Source organism: Budorcas taxicolor, chromosome 7 (genome assembly GCF_023091745.1).
Source record: "Budorcas taxicolor isolate Tak-1 chromosome 7, Takin1.1, whole genome shotgun sequence".
Lineage (NCBI taxonomy): Eukaryota > Metazoa > Chordata > Mammalia > Artiodactyla > Bovidae > Budorcas > Budorcas taxicolor.
Window position 1 is genome coordinate 36,380,585 of NC_068916.1, and position 14,673 is coordinate 36,395,257.

Below are 14,673 nucleotides of genomic sequence, written 5' to 3' on the forward strand. Positions count from 1 at the left end.
CCAGTTACCCAAATTGGACATCTTTTTATAGAATAAATCTATCCTCTTTTCATCTATCATAAAATTGTCTCTTTAAGCTCCTCTCTAGTATTTGCTTCTTGATTCTCTTATTTTAGGAGCTTCTCTACAAACTCTCCCTGGTGTTGTTTATTTATTCACTGGATCCAACTCTTTTGAGCATATGCACTTATAGAAAACAAACATGGGCCTCAGATTTACTTTTCTGGTACTGAACTTCTGGCTGAATGCTGTCAATAGATGTTTCACAGACCATCTCCAATATTCACTCCATCAAAAAGAGAATTTCAGGATTGCCCTTACAGTCTGGTGGTTAAGACTCCATGCCCCCAAAACAGGGGACATGGATTCAATCCCATCAGGGAAAGAAGACTCTGCATGCCCCATAGTGTGGTCAAAAATACAAATTGATAAATTAATTATTTGTAAAAGAAAGAGAAATTTCTACATTTCCCCCAAACCCAGAGCTTCTACAGCACATCTCCATGTCTTCGAATCTGATGCCATCGAATAATTTAAGTCTACTTCTCACCCTACATTCCTTACAGCAGCCTCTCACTTAATCTCTCTGGCTCCAACTTGTCCCATCTTTATATTTAAACCATATGTTTGATCAAGTTACTTCACTGCTACAAAATTTAGTGAGTTTTTTGGGGGGTGGTGGTGCTCTGAATTGGTGATTTAGATGATAAAGAATCCACCTGCAATATGGGAAACGGGAATTCGATCCCTGGGTTGGGAAGATCCCCTGGAGAAAAGAATGGCTACCTACTCCTGTATTCTTGCCTGGAGAATTCCATGGACAGAGCAGTCTGGTGGGTTACAGTCCATGGGGTTGCAAAATGTCAGACAACACTAAGCCACTAACATTTTTACTTTCACTAGAACATATGTTCTAGTAACATCCAAGATTTCTTTCTCCCTTTTCCACTTTTTCTCTCCAGAGATTCTACAATCTTTGTGTTTTTTCATTTTCAGAATATTATCTGGAAATATCCCTCTAATCTGAAGGCATGGCTACAGATATTTGTCCATATCTAAAGACCTCCTTTTTCCTTGGAAATTTTTCTATTATTTAGAAGGCATCTTCTCCTTCAACCTCTCACACAGATTTAATGAGCAACTCCTCTAAATGACTGTTACACTTCCATCTAGCTCTACTGGAAATTTGAGTGACCACTATACTGGCATATTGTTCTACTGTGACCTTATCAGACTATCAGGCTGCAGGTCCACAAATTTCAGCCACATAACTGTTCAATTAATATTATGATATTTTAATTGAGATCTTGCTGTAACCTAGAGAAAATTTTTAATTTCCTAGAAGTAATTGCCAAAATAAAAAATGATGAGTACTTATCCAATTTTTTAATGAACCTGTACATTTCTTTGCTTGTGAGATTCTTCTTACTCTTCCTATCATACTCTGAACAGTGTCAGCTCATTAGGCACCAAAAGATAAAAATAAAAAATAAATCAACCTAATCACATGGGAGAAGGGAATGGCAACCCACTCTGGTATTGTTGCCTGGAGAATTCCATGGACAGAAGAGCTGCAGTCCATGGGGTCGCAAGAGTCAGACATGACTGAGTGACTAAACCATGACACCAGCATTATAAAGGAAGAAAAAATAATAAAATTGAGCACCACTGCAGTGCTAGCCACACAGCAGCTGCTCTATTCGTGTTGTTTACAAAGATGTCCAATATAACTAGTTAATATAACTACATTAGGAAAGAGTATTTGGATAAAGTAGAACAACAGACTTTAACATAGTTTAGGGTTTTTATGAAAACTGAATGTTACACAGTAGCGGTTCAGACACTGGAATGAGACAGAACAACTGATATCTAACATTTCAAGATTTACGTACCTCATGTGGCTGTCACAAAAATTAAATGAAATAACACAGGCAGAAAAGCTCATATATAATTACCTATTTTGATCATTACAATGATTATGATTGCATTATATATAAACTGGACAACAGAGGGAAAAGCTTGGACTGGGGAATCAGAAAGGTCCAAGTTTAAATATTTGCCAGATGTGTGACCTAGGATAGTTAATTAACATCACTGAATTTTCTTCCTTTTTTTTTAACTACAGCGATAACTAAAATTAGACACAACCTCATACTTTTAAAAAGAGACAGACATAGCAACTAGAATGAAAAATGGCATACAGAAAATATTAAAATAGTTGCTTCTTTTCTCCTATGTAAAAGGCCAATTTTTCACTTTTATTTTTAATAGTTTAAGTTTTGAACGATACAAAATATTCTCTACTAATTATATTAGAAATTAGTAGACTATTAACAGAGAATAGAGATTTCTCAGTGTCACTTAGACCAGAGAGCTTTCACTAGAATAGTGTTTAGGGTTTGATTTTTCTAAAATTAATAATAAGCAGAAATGTAGGGGACACAGAATCATGGCACAAGAGATTTTAAAGCATATCCCCACAATTATACATGAGTAGCCCCAAAGTCCTTAAAATTCCAGTAATTTTTGTCTCCTCCCCACAAATTTAAAAAATAAAAAAATGAATAAATAATGAAAACCCATTATCCTTATTATCACCTGACAACGTTTTTCCACTAACATCTAGATTTACTTTGAAAGATGTTTTTTAAACAGAAAACTCTCGCTGTTCTAATCCTGCTCTTGGTGGTTGGGATTTACAGCCCTGATATTAATGATATTCATTAATTCTGAAGGAATAAAGAGACAAGTTAGAAATATTAGAAGCAGTGAATGAAAGGGAAAAAGAACTCCTTTATTAAGCTCACTCATTTTTACCAATGTTCTCGAAATTTATTTGCATGATCTATAAATTTCTAGTTATTACACATTATTGTAGTAGAGGGGAAACAATGGTAATATCCTTTTTTATTTATGATTTTATTATTTTTTTTTTATGATTTTAGATGCTACGAAGAATTCAGAATGTCTTAAACAAGCCATATGTGTCTTCCCTCAGTGAAATCAGTGCTTTGAGAGGATTAAATACTGATTTTTTTTAAACCAGTTCTGAGGATACGTAAATATTTAATTCCTAGACAACCTTTCTAGAAAAGCTAAAAGAGACCTCTCCCACTCTCCCTGATTTGTGTTTTTCTTTTAAAATGGAAAAGGACAGAGAGTTTTTCATTTCTCCCACCACAAGGTACTTTCTTCAATACCTCTTCTCTGACAAATCTCATTTATAAGAGTTGGAAAAATAATTTTGATTAATGACCTAATTTGAAGCAAAATGAGTTTGATTAATCAACATTATCCTACAAAGTATCACTTTTAGAGAAAGATCCTTTCGTGACAGTTTATAGGAATTTGCAATCTTTAGGTACCTGTTAATCTTCCTAAATATACCAACTGTAAGTTTTTCACAATTCATTGATTTAAAAGTATTTTGCACAGTTTTTGAGAGGAGTAGATTAACATGAAATTTGTCAGTAACACTGCCTTTCTCACAAGCTATAGCTTTTGTAGAGTTGAATCTGAATCTGTTTCTTCTATGCATATTGAGTATTAGCATGAATACAATTAGATCCAACTGAAAAATGCCACCTGCTGCCTAATCACAAATTTTGTTATCCTCTTACAGTTTTCAGGTTATTCTCTTTGTTTGGATTTCAACAATTTGATACTTTACTTGTGATTGACTAATAATCGATCAAAAATTACCAAAAAAACTTTGAACTGTTAAATCTCTGTCTTTGCCAAAGGGGTTATGTGTGCTTATTGAGACACATTTTCAACGCCCTATCAGAGAGCTTCCAATTCTCCCTTAGTCTTCACTTTCTACTTGAATACAGGGCCACAAGGTAAGCCAAAGGTGAAAGATTGTCTTTCTCAACTCTTTCCTGGGCATGAGCATAACTCTGCCTATGTAAGTGTCCTTCTAGATTCCCAGATACATGTCAAAAGAGTTTTCCAAAATTTTATTTTGCCAATATTTCCTTCAAGTTTTTTTTTTGTTTTTTGGTAAGCTTCTTATTAGTCCCAACTGATATAACTCCCTTGCTGCTACTGCTGCTAAGTGGCTTCAGTCGTGTCCGACTCTGCGCGACCCCATAGACGGCAGCCCACCAGGTCCGCCATCCCTGGGATTCTCCAGGCAAGAACACTGGAGTGGGTTGCCATTTCCTTCTCCAATGCATGAAAGTGAAAAGTGAGAGTGAAGTCGCTCAGTTGTGTCCAACTCTGTGCAACCCCATGGACTGCAGCCCACCAGGCTCCTCTGTCCATGGAATTCTCCAGGCAAGAGTACTGGAGTGGGGTGCCATTGCCTTCTCCGATAACTTCCTTAGGCAACTGCAGTTTAACTAATTGTTGCTGATTGCTTCTGACAATCACCCAAAGAAAAAGGCTGAAGACATATTATGGCTGCTTGTACTGAGTTAGGCCAGAGACAGGTGCTAACAATGGAGGTTTTTAGGAAACTGTTATGAGGGTCAAATAGAGACAATGAAGCTTTTCGTAAGCTCCAAATCTATTCTGCTCAGTCAGTGACTACCACACTACTGTTTTTCACAGCTACTGGGCTTGCAATGCTTTTGCTTTCAATGTCACTGCAGATCTGGTAAGAGGGAGTTGGGAAAAAGGCAAGTTAAAACATGAGAAAGTTTGCTAAACTTACTGAGATTCTGTTCTTTTTCTAGATTAAGTACTCCGTAGAGGGTTGTAAGCCTTTGATTAATTTCCAGAATTCTAAAAGAGTTAATTAGAACAATATTTTCATTCTCATAATTTCTTTCATTGGGTAATCGATTTGCAGGAGTCATTACTGTATCATTCTGGAGTTTATCAGCTTAGATAGTAGGTTTTTTACTTTTAGTTCAATGTAATTCTTCTTGTCTTCCTCAAATGTTTATAGAGAGACTACTAAACTGTCCTTAGCTTTGTGGTTTGAATACAAAATCAGTAAAAACAAGAAGTCTCAAATTGCTTATAATGTTATCATGAATCCCTGTTTGTTGCAAAAAAAAAAAAATGCACTAGTAGCTATAAAAATATAGAAGTGATGGTGATCCTTATAATATTCTTCAATTTTACATTTTAAAGATGTGAGCACTATGGGTTCCATGATTTTGACCAAATCACAAATCCAGGAACTGTTAGCAAAAAATGGAATTTCTCATTCTCAATCAAGTGATTATTCCTTTCTACCCGTCATGTCAATTTCAAAATCACTGAGTTAATTAACACTTTTATTAAACATTGGAGACATCTTAAATTAACTGTCTTAGAGCACAAATAAGGTAAATACAACTAAAAAACAATGTAATTTTTATTAATGAGTTTATGTGCTTAATTGTTCAATTGTGTCCAATTCTTTGAGACCCCATGGACTGTAGCCCACCAGACTCCTCTGCCTATGGAACTTCCCAGGCAAGAGTGCTGGAGTGGGTTCCCTTTTCTACTCTAGGAGATCTTCCTGACCCAGGGATTAAACCTGCATCTCCTGCATTGGCAGGTGGATTCTTTACCACTGACACCATCTGGGAATCCAATGAATTTATAATCTAAGAAATAATCAGGATTTACACAGAAAAAATAGAAATATGATTAAAATGTTCCAGACTCTACTTACATAAGCATTTAATTATTTAAATTAACAACAGTCCCCCCCGCCCAAGTGATTGGCATAATGATTATAGCCATAATGAAATACCCAGGAAAATATATATACATACAGTGAACTCATGAATTTGGACTATAAAGGACACCTCAACTTAATTCATGACAGCTATCTTGCCCAAAGCAAGTCTTTCCCAACTTCTTTAGCCAGAGTCATGCTCCCATATCACTTTAATCATAACTTTCTTATAGTATTTACCAATGTAATTCATCTTTTTATCTACCTGCCTCTTCCACTAGACATGATAACCTCTGAACACAGATACTGCTACTGTGAACCCCCAAGATCTAAAAGATACAAATTATATTTATTTAACAATTGCTCCTTAAATGAATGAATGAAATCATGCTTGAATTTACCTTCCACTGTGCATGGGCAAATAGAGATTCAGAATGGATAGGATAGCATAAACTTTATTCTGGAGGTGAATGTGCGCATATTTAGGTCAACGGACTGTGTCTATTGACGTGCAAGAGGAAAAACTGAGTTCAGTTACCTGATGTACAGGGATAATTTTTTCAAAAATCTGGGAAATTCTTTCCTGAGATAAACAAAAGTACCAAAACTTTGCTTCCTAGAGGCTGGGAATGAATAAACGCTATTCACATCTGGTAACTCAGTTCCCACCTCTGCAGAAAGAGTAAGCCAGGAAAAGCCAGCATGGATTAAGAAAAATCTTCCTCCTTATTATGCTGTCATAACCTATGCTTTGAAGAGCTCTTAGACCATTTGCTTTTATACCAAAAGTTAAAAAAAAAGAGAGAGAGAGAATCTCAGGGGATGGTACATAACCACTTCTACTTATTATTTTTAAATTTGGTGTTACCAGCAGTGGATGCAAAGTCTTCCCTCTTGGCAGAAATAGAGACAAAGAATTTCATTGCTGTGAATTATCCACTGCAGAAACTATTCTGTTCATATCCATAATTTACCATAATAAAAAAGATACGTCCCTAAGTAGCAAATGAAGACATAAAACTTATGAAGTTATATGTAGTAGTTGTGGGTACAATGAAAAGAAAGGGTCAAGAATAGAATATTCTTACAAAGAATAGAATTGTTCACTCAGTTACTAAGTGAATTTCACTTTCAAAAGTAAGGATGAATTTTAAAATGAGTATTTTTACTTCTATGATAAGTACTTTAAGAAATAATATTTTGTGAAAAATCCATAAGGACTATGTACAGTCATAAAGCTGAATCGTGTTATATTACCTATATGTTACATCCATTAATTTTTTAAAAACTTCAGGTTCTCTATATCGAACTCTAGGCTGTCTCATTAAAATTAGATAATTATAAATTTTTTGATATTGCTTTGAGAGCCCTTACCATTCCAATCTTGCTATTAAATACAGTCAAATTTTATTATTAATATTATTTTATATTACTGGCATTCTGTCCTCAGTCACGAACTTGTTTTTCCTTTAACTTTAATGTTATCCAATAACTGCAACAGACAATGGGGAAAAATAAGTTCCAAAAGTGTTCTCTACTGCTCTTTATGCATATTTTGGAGAAAATAAATGAGTTTGCTGCTTTGCATTCAGTCAAAATAGCTCCAATTTTAGTCTATTTTTTAGCAGATGTGTGTATGTGTGATTCCTGAGAATGGTAAAAACAGTTGCACATATATTTATGGCCAACATTTTTACCTCGATACTAACACATGAAAGTATAAAATCAGAACACCTTCATTTCTAATGAATGTTGTTTGATGGCCAAAGGGGCCCCAAAAATAAATAAATATGCAAGCAAGCAAGACTATCCTTAATTTCCTTTAGGGCTCTGTTGGATTGCTTTGATTCATTCTTAAACTAATCCTTTTCTGAAGTTATCTCCCAAAATCTCTGAACATAAAGAGATGCAAAGTATCATCTGATAAACTGTTATCTAAAGAAAGCTGCAGCAAAATGCAATGTGGTTAGAAACATGGAACTTCAGATGAGGGACTATCAAAATTAAAGTTCCATCAAAATTGAATTTGCTGCTTTAAGACATTTCATTCTTTCTTGAATCAAACATCTAAATGCTTCTTCCCTGATTCTCCTGTGTTAGAGAATTCTCCCTGATTCAGCCATGTTATCTGTTGCTGAAATCCTCCAGACTGCAGTAGGTCACTCTAGAGAAATACTTTTCATTAGACAAGAAGGAAGGAGGAACAGAGAGTGCAAAAGGGAAGAGGGAAGGAACTAGGAGAAGCCAGGACACAAACAAGCAAGCGATGCTTCAGGAAGCTATAATAGAATGGGCTAAGAATGGGCTGAGTTGCAGAGCAGAACATACTGATTCTTTATACCAGTGCTGTCCCAAAGTATAGTAAATAACAATTACTCTTTCAGAACTGCAATAGCTGAAACACTAAAAAGCTGGACAGACATGTTAGCTCTAGTTTATATTATATAGCTCTCATTATATTTTTTTATATATCTTTACAAGTTATATGTATGGATACAATCCTCCCAAACCACACCCCCCCCCCCACCACCACCATGACCACCTGTGAGATTCTCCTGTTGATTTGGGGGCAATGGGAAGCAAAGACACAGTCCTGTGTTGGTACTACTTCATCTGCCTTTTTCATATACCATCGGACCTGATGTCAAAGTGAAACTGCATACAAAAAGGCAGTAGTGACTTCCTTCAGTCTCTACTTTCATTAGTCATCTAAACATCAGAGGTGGGGGGGGGGGGGGGGGGGTGAGGTACACGCCTGTGGATGAAATAGAAAGAAAAAAACTGAAATTTTTGAATGCTACAAAGAAACTTCGGTTGTTAGCAGCTTTGTGAGTTGCCTGCTAATATAGAAAGCAATAAGGAAATACACAAACTTGGAAAAACAAAATGGAATGGCTTTACTCAGATAACAGACATCTGTGGAAAGTTAAAATGTTAAAAAGAAGTCTTTCAGACTAAAGACGGTTGTCTCGCACTTTTACAAAAGAATTTTTCTTGTTTCCCCCTGAATTTTACTGAGAACCAAGCAATAAAATTTATGTAACTTAGCCAGAATAATTTATTTTCCCATTTCTGTTAGGTTAACATCTTTAAAGGAAAAAAAAAAAAAAATCTGTTTCCCCACTTAGGTCAGCTTTGCACTGATTTCTCTCATTTAAACAAGAACACACCTGATTAAGGAGCAGATGTCTTGTCTCTGGGTGGTTGGTTTATTTTTACATAACTATTACATTACAGAAAAGAGACTAAATTTCCCAATAACTGCACTTTACTTAAATAATTCTTTGATCTGGTCTTTTCCAGTTCTTAGAAGTGAACATATCATATCCCATACACAAAACCATAATACTGTCATTATCAAAATCAGCTGAGAGTTTTACAGGAAAAGACTCTGAGCTTAAACAGAGAAATTCTTAACTGATAATTAACTTGGAAAGATCCCTTAACTGTTCCTACTCTCAGGTTTCTAATCTGTGAACACACAAGAGTGATAATTCCTTTCAGGGTTGCTACAGAGGGTAGGCTATCCTGTCCTATGGTTGCCACGAAAATATCTAAGAGAATTATAATATTATGGTTGAAAGCTTCATTATCTGAAGGAATGATTTCAGCTTGCATCTAAAAAAGGAATGGCTCTTTCTATCCAAAAGAATTTTAAAACTCCCTGTCTTGTTGCCCTCAAAAACACAGGGAGAAAATCACTTTGAAGAATCTAATAATGAAATCTATTATTGCATTTAGAAAGCAAAAGGGCTGTAGCTCTGCAGAGCTTTTTGTTTCTTTTTAATCAATTTGTTTTTTTATTGAAGCATAATTGCTTTACAGAATTTTGTTGTTTTCTGTCAAACCTCGACATGAATCAGCCATAGGTATACAGATATCCTCTCCCTTTTGAAACTCCCTCCCATCTTCTTCCTCATCCCATCCCTGTAGGTTGATACAGAGCCCCTGTTTGAGTTTCCTGAAGTGAAGTGTTAGTTGCCCAGTCATTCCCGACTCTTTGTGACCTCATGGACTGCAGCCTACCAGGCTCCTCTGTCCATGGGATTTTTCCAGGCAAAGATATTGGAGCGGGTGGCCATTTCCCTCCCCAGGGGATCTTCCTGACCCAGAGATTGAACCCAGATCTCTTACACTGCAGGCAGATTCTTTACCACCTGAGCTACGAGCCATACAGCAAATTCCCTTTGGTTATCTATTTTATATATGGTAATGTAAGTTTCCATGACACTCTTTCCATACATTTCAGACTCTCCTCCCCTCTCCCCATGTCCATAAGTCTATTCTCTATGTCTGTTTCTCCACTGTTGCCCTGTAAATAAATTCTTCAGTACCATTTTTCTAGATCCCATATGTATGCGTTAGAATATGATATTTATCTTTCTTTTTCTGACTTACTTCACTCAGTATAACAGGTTCTAGGTTCATCCAACTCATTAGAATTGACTCAAGTGTGTTCCTTTTTATGGCTGAGTAATCACAATAAACTGTGGAAAATTCTGAAAAAGATGGGAATACCAGACCACCTGACCTGCCTCTTGAGAAATCTGTATGCAGGCCAGGAACCAACAGTTAGAACTGGACATGGAACAACAGACTGGTTCCAAATAGGAAAAGGAGTACGTCAAGGCTGTATATTGTCACCCTGCTTATTTAACTTCTATGCAGAGAACAAGAGAAACACTGGACTGGAAGAAACACAAGCTGGAATCAAGGTTGCTGGGAGAAATATCAATAACCTCAGATATGCAGATGACACCACCCTTATGGCAGAAAGTAAAGAGGAACTCAAAAGCCTTTTGATGAAAGTGAAAGAGGAGAGTGAAAAAGTTGGCTTAAAGCTCAACATTCAGAAAACGAAGATCATGGCATCCGGTCTCATCACTTCATGGGAAATAGATGGGGAAACAGTGGGAACAGTGTCAGTCTTTATTTTGGGGGGCTCCAAAATCACTGCAGATGGTGACTGCAGCCATGAAATTAAAAGACACTTACTCCTTGGAAGAAAAGTGATGACCAACCTAGATAGCATATTGAAAAGCAGAGACATTACTTTGCCGACTAAGGTTCATCTAGGCAAGCCTAGGGTTTTTCCAGTGGTCATGTATGGATGTGAGAGTTGGACTGTGAAGAAGGCTGAGCACCAAAGAATTGATGCTTTTGAACTGTGGTGTTGGAGAAGACTCTTGAGAGTCCCTTGAACTTCAGGGAGATCCAACCAGTCCATTCTGAAGGAGATCAGCCCTGGGATTTCTTTGGAAGGAATGATGCTAAAGCTGAAACTCCAGTACTTTGGCCACCTCATGCGAAGAGGTGACTCATTGGAAAAGACTCTGATTCTGGGAGGGATTGGGGTCAGGAGGAGAAGGGGACGACAGAAGATGAGATGGCTGGATGGCATCACTGACTCGATGGACGTGAGTCTGAGTGAACTCCGGGAGTTGGTGATGGACAGGGAGGCCTGCGTGCTGCGATTCATGGTGTCGCAAAGATTCGGACTTGACTGAGCGACTGAACTGAACTGATTACTAGTTTTTTAGGGAATCTCCATACCATCTTCCATAGTGGCTGTATCAATTTATACTCCCGGATACAGTGCAAGAGCATTCCCTTTTCTCCACACCCACTCCAGCATCTATTGTTTGCAGCATTTTTGATGGTGGCCATTTTGACCAGTGTGAGGTCATATCTCATTGTGGTTTTGATTTGCATTTCTCTAATAATGAGCGATGTTAAGCATCTTTTCATATGTTTGTTAGCCATCTATATGTTTTCTTTGGAGAAATATATGTTTAGGTCTTTTTCCGACTTTTGATTGGGTTGTTTGTTTTTCTGGTATTAAGTTGTTTGTTTTTTAGTCTCTAAATTTATAAGATCAACTGGTTTTAAGGAGAGAATGCTGTTGTTTAGTTGCTAAGTTGTGTCCGAGTCTTTTATGACTCCACGGACTTTAGCCCACCAGGCTCCTCTGTCCATGAGATCTCCCAGGCAAGAATACTGGAGTGGGTAGCCATTTCCTTCTCCAGGAGATCTTCCCCACTCAGGGATCGAACCTGCCTCCCCTGCATTGCCAGGTGGATTCTTTACTGCTAAGCCACCAGAGAAGCTCTTAAGGAGAGGATAGTGTATGGATAAATGTCTTCTAAAAGAAGAGAGAACACTCAAGATTGACAGAATGTAAGGTAAAAACATATGTAAGCAAAACAAGGAAATATGATTTGGATTTTCTTTTTTCCACAGAGCAAAAACGCAATGCCCCACAGCAAAAAAATGAACAAACGTGACAGAAACTGGAGGCTGTATAAACTGTATAGAACACAGATCTGGCCTTTATAAAGCTGGTTGTAGAATATCAAGGTGGCAACGGTGAAGCACCTACTGCATTATGAAAATATACAATTTGACACATATGTTGAAAGTTGAAACATATGCTCACATGGCAGAAAGGAAGTTTGGTTAACTGAGAGCTAAGAGATATTAATATTTTAATCCCCTAATCTGCAGACACAGCTGCCTCTGAGTTCAACTACTGGTAAGGTTACAGGAGCAAGGCAGCCAGCAGCGCAAGGGCAGAAGGATAGGTAATTATACATCATGTTGGCTTGAGGGGCAGAGCCATGCACCTTCTCTTCCTTCAACTTTGTGCTACTCCATCAGCTCTTTAGGATTAAAGTGAGGTGCCCATTCATCATAAAACATCTGTCCTGCAATGTGCTAGATATCTTGGGCTAGGGTTGAGCACAGAGGGTCATGTGCAACTGTCCACCGCACATGTCTGTCTGATCAGCCTGCCCAAAGAACAGCCCCGCCTCTTGCTTCATGCTCACTTCTGGCAGAGAACAGCAAGGAGAAACTGGGCTGGGAAACAAGACACCTTTACTAGATAAAACCTTCACGGAGACCAAGCAAGCTTTAGGAACCAGTCCTTGGAAAAAAATGTTAGGAAGACTGTGCCTGCTTGATCAAGATCCAGTAAAAGCCTAAGCCTTTTTCCCAGTTGAGGCATCAAGGGGATGCCAGTAACTAAAGCTCAAAATCATTTTTAGACATGTGATAACACACAACAAATGAAAAGTGGCTATTGGTGGTGAAAAATATGTTTTATGAAAAAAAGCATGAATATAAATCTTTAAGATTGAATAGAGTTTCAGAAAAACATCTATTTCTGCTTTATTGACTATGCCAAAGCCTTTAACTGTGTGGATCACAATAAACTGTGGAAAATTCTGAAGGAGATGGGACTACCAGACCATCTGACCTGCCTCTTGAGAAATCTGTATGCAGGTCAGGAAGAAACAGTTAGAACTGGACATAGAACAGACGGGTTCCAAATAGGAAAAGGAGTACGTCATGGCTGTATATTGTCACCCTGCTTATTTAACTTATATGCAGAGTACATCATGAGAAACATTGGGCTGGAGGAAGCACAAGCTGGAATCAAGATTTCTGGGAGAAATATAAATAACCTCAGATATGCAGATGACACCACCCTTATGGCAGAAAGTGAAGAAGAACTAAAGAGCCGCTTGATGAAAGTGAAAAAGGAGAGTGAAAAAGTTGGCTTAAAGCTCAGCATTCAGAAAACTAAGATCATGGCATCCAGTCCCATCACTTCATGGCAAATGGATGGGGAAACAGTGGAAGCAGTGGCTGACTTTATTTTGGGGTGGCTCCAAAATCACTGCAGATGGTGATTGCAGCCACGAAATTAAAAGATGCTGATTCATGTCAATGTATGGCAAAACCAATACAGTATTGTAAAGCAAAATAAAGTAAAAATAAAAATTTAAATTAAAAAAAAATGCTTATTCCTTGGAAGGAAAGTTATGACCAATCTAGACAGCATATTAAAAAGCAGAGATATTACTTTGTCAACAAAGGTGCATCTAGTCAAGGCTATGGTTTTTCCAGTGGTCATGTATGGATGTGACAGTTGGACTATAAAGAAAGCTGAGCGCTGAAGAATTGATGCTTTTGAACTGTGGTGTTGGAGAAGGCTCTTGAGAGTCCCTTGGACTGCAAGGAGATCCAACTAGTCCATCCTAAAGATTGGTCCTGGGTGTTCATTGGAAGGACTGATGTTGAAGCTGAAACTCCAATATTTTGGCCACCTGATCCTAAGAGCTGACTCATTTGAAAAGACTGTGATGCTGGGAAAGATTGAGGGCAGGAGGAGAAGAGGATGATAGAGGATGAGATGGTTGGATAGCATCACTGACTCAATGGACATTGGTTTGGGTATATTCCGGCAGTTCGTGATGGACAGGGAAACCTGGCATGCTATGGTTCATGGGGTCACAAAGAGTTGGACATGACTGAGCAACTGAACTGAACTGAACTGACCTTCCCTCAGCAAACCCAGGACAATATTGACACTTAGAGTAATCCACTATTTCAATATTAGAACACAATTTCCAGAGTTTCAAAGATCCTTTAGACATAATATTTTTCAGTAAAGCCTATGATAAACAGAAGAATTATCACATAGGTAAAATCACTTTCCTTCATATACAAGATTGTTGTTGTTTAGTTGCTAAGTCACATTTGACTCTTTTGTGATGACATGGACTGCAGCCCACCAGGCTCTTCTGTCCATGGGATTCCCCAGGCAAGAATACTGGTGTGGGTTGTCATTTCCTTCTTTAGGGGATCTTCCCAACCCAGGGATTGAACCCGCATCTCCTGTATTGACAGGAGGCACCCAGGAAGCACACATATATAAGATAAGGATTGATCATTTACGATTTATTTGGATTTTAAAAAGCACTGCTGATGCCTTATAAGTAAAATTTGGAGAAACTTTAAAAAAGTATATATAAGACAAATGATTTTTTATACAATTAAATATATGAAGATATCAAATAAAACAAATTTTACTGATTTAAAATGTAAGTATGAATCTAGCTATTGACTATATTTCTCATCCAAAGATGAGGTGGTTGGATGGTATCACTGACTTGATGGACATGAGTTTGAGCAAGCTCCGTGAGTTGGTGATGGACAGGGAAGCCCGATGTGCTGCAGTCCATGAGGTCACAAAAAGTCAGACATAATGG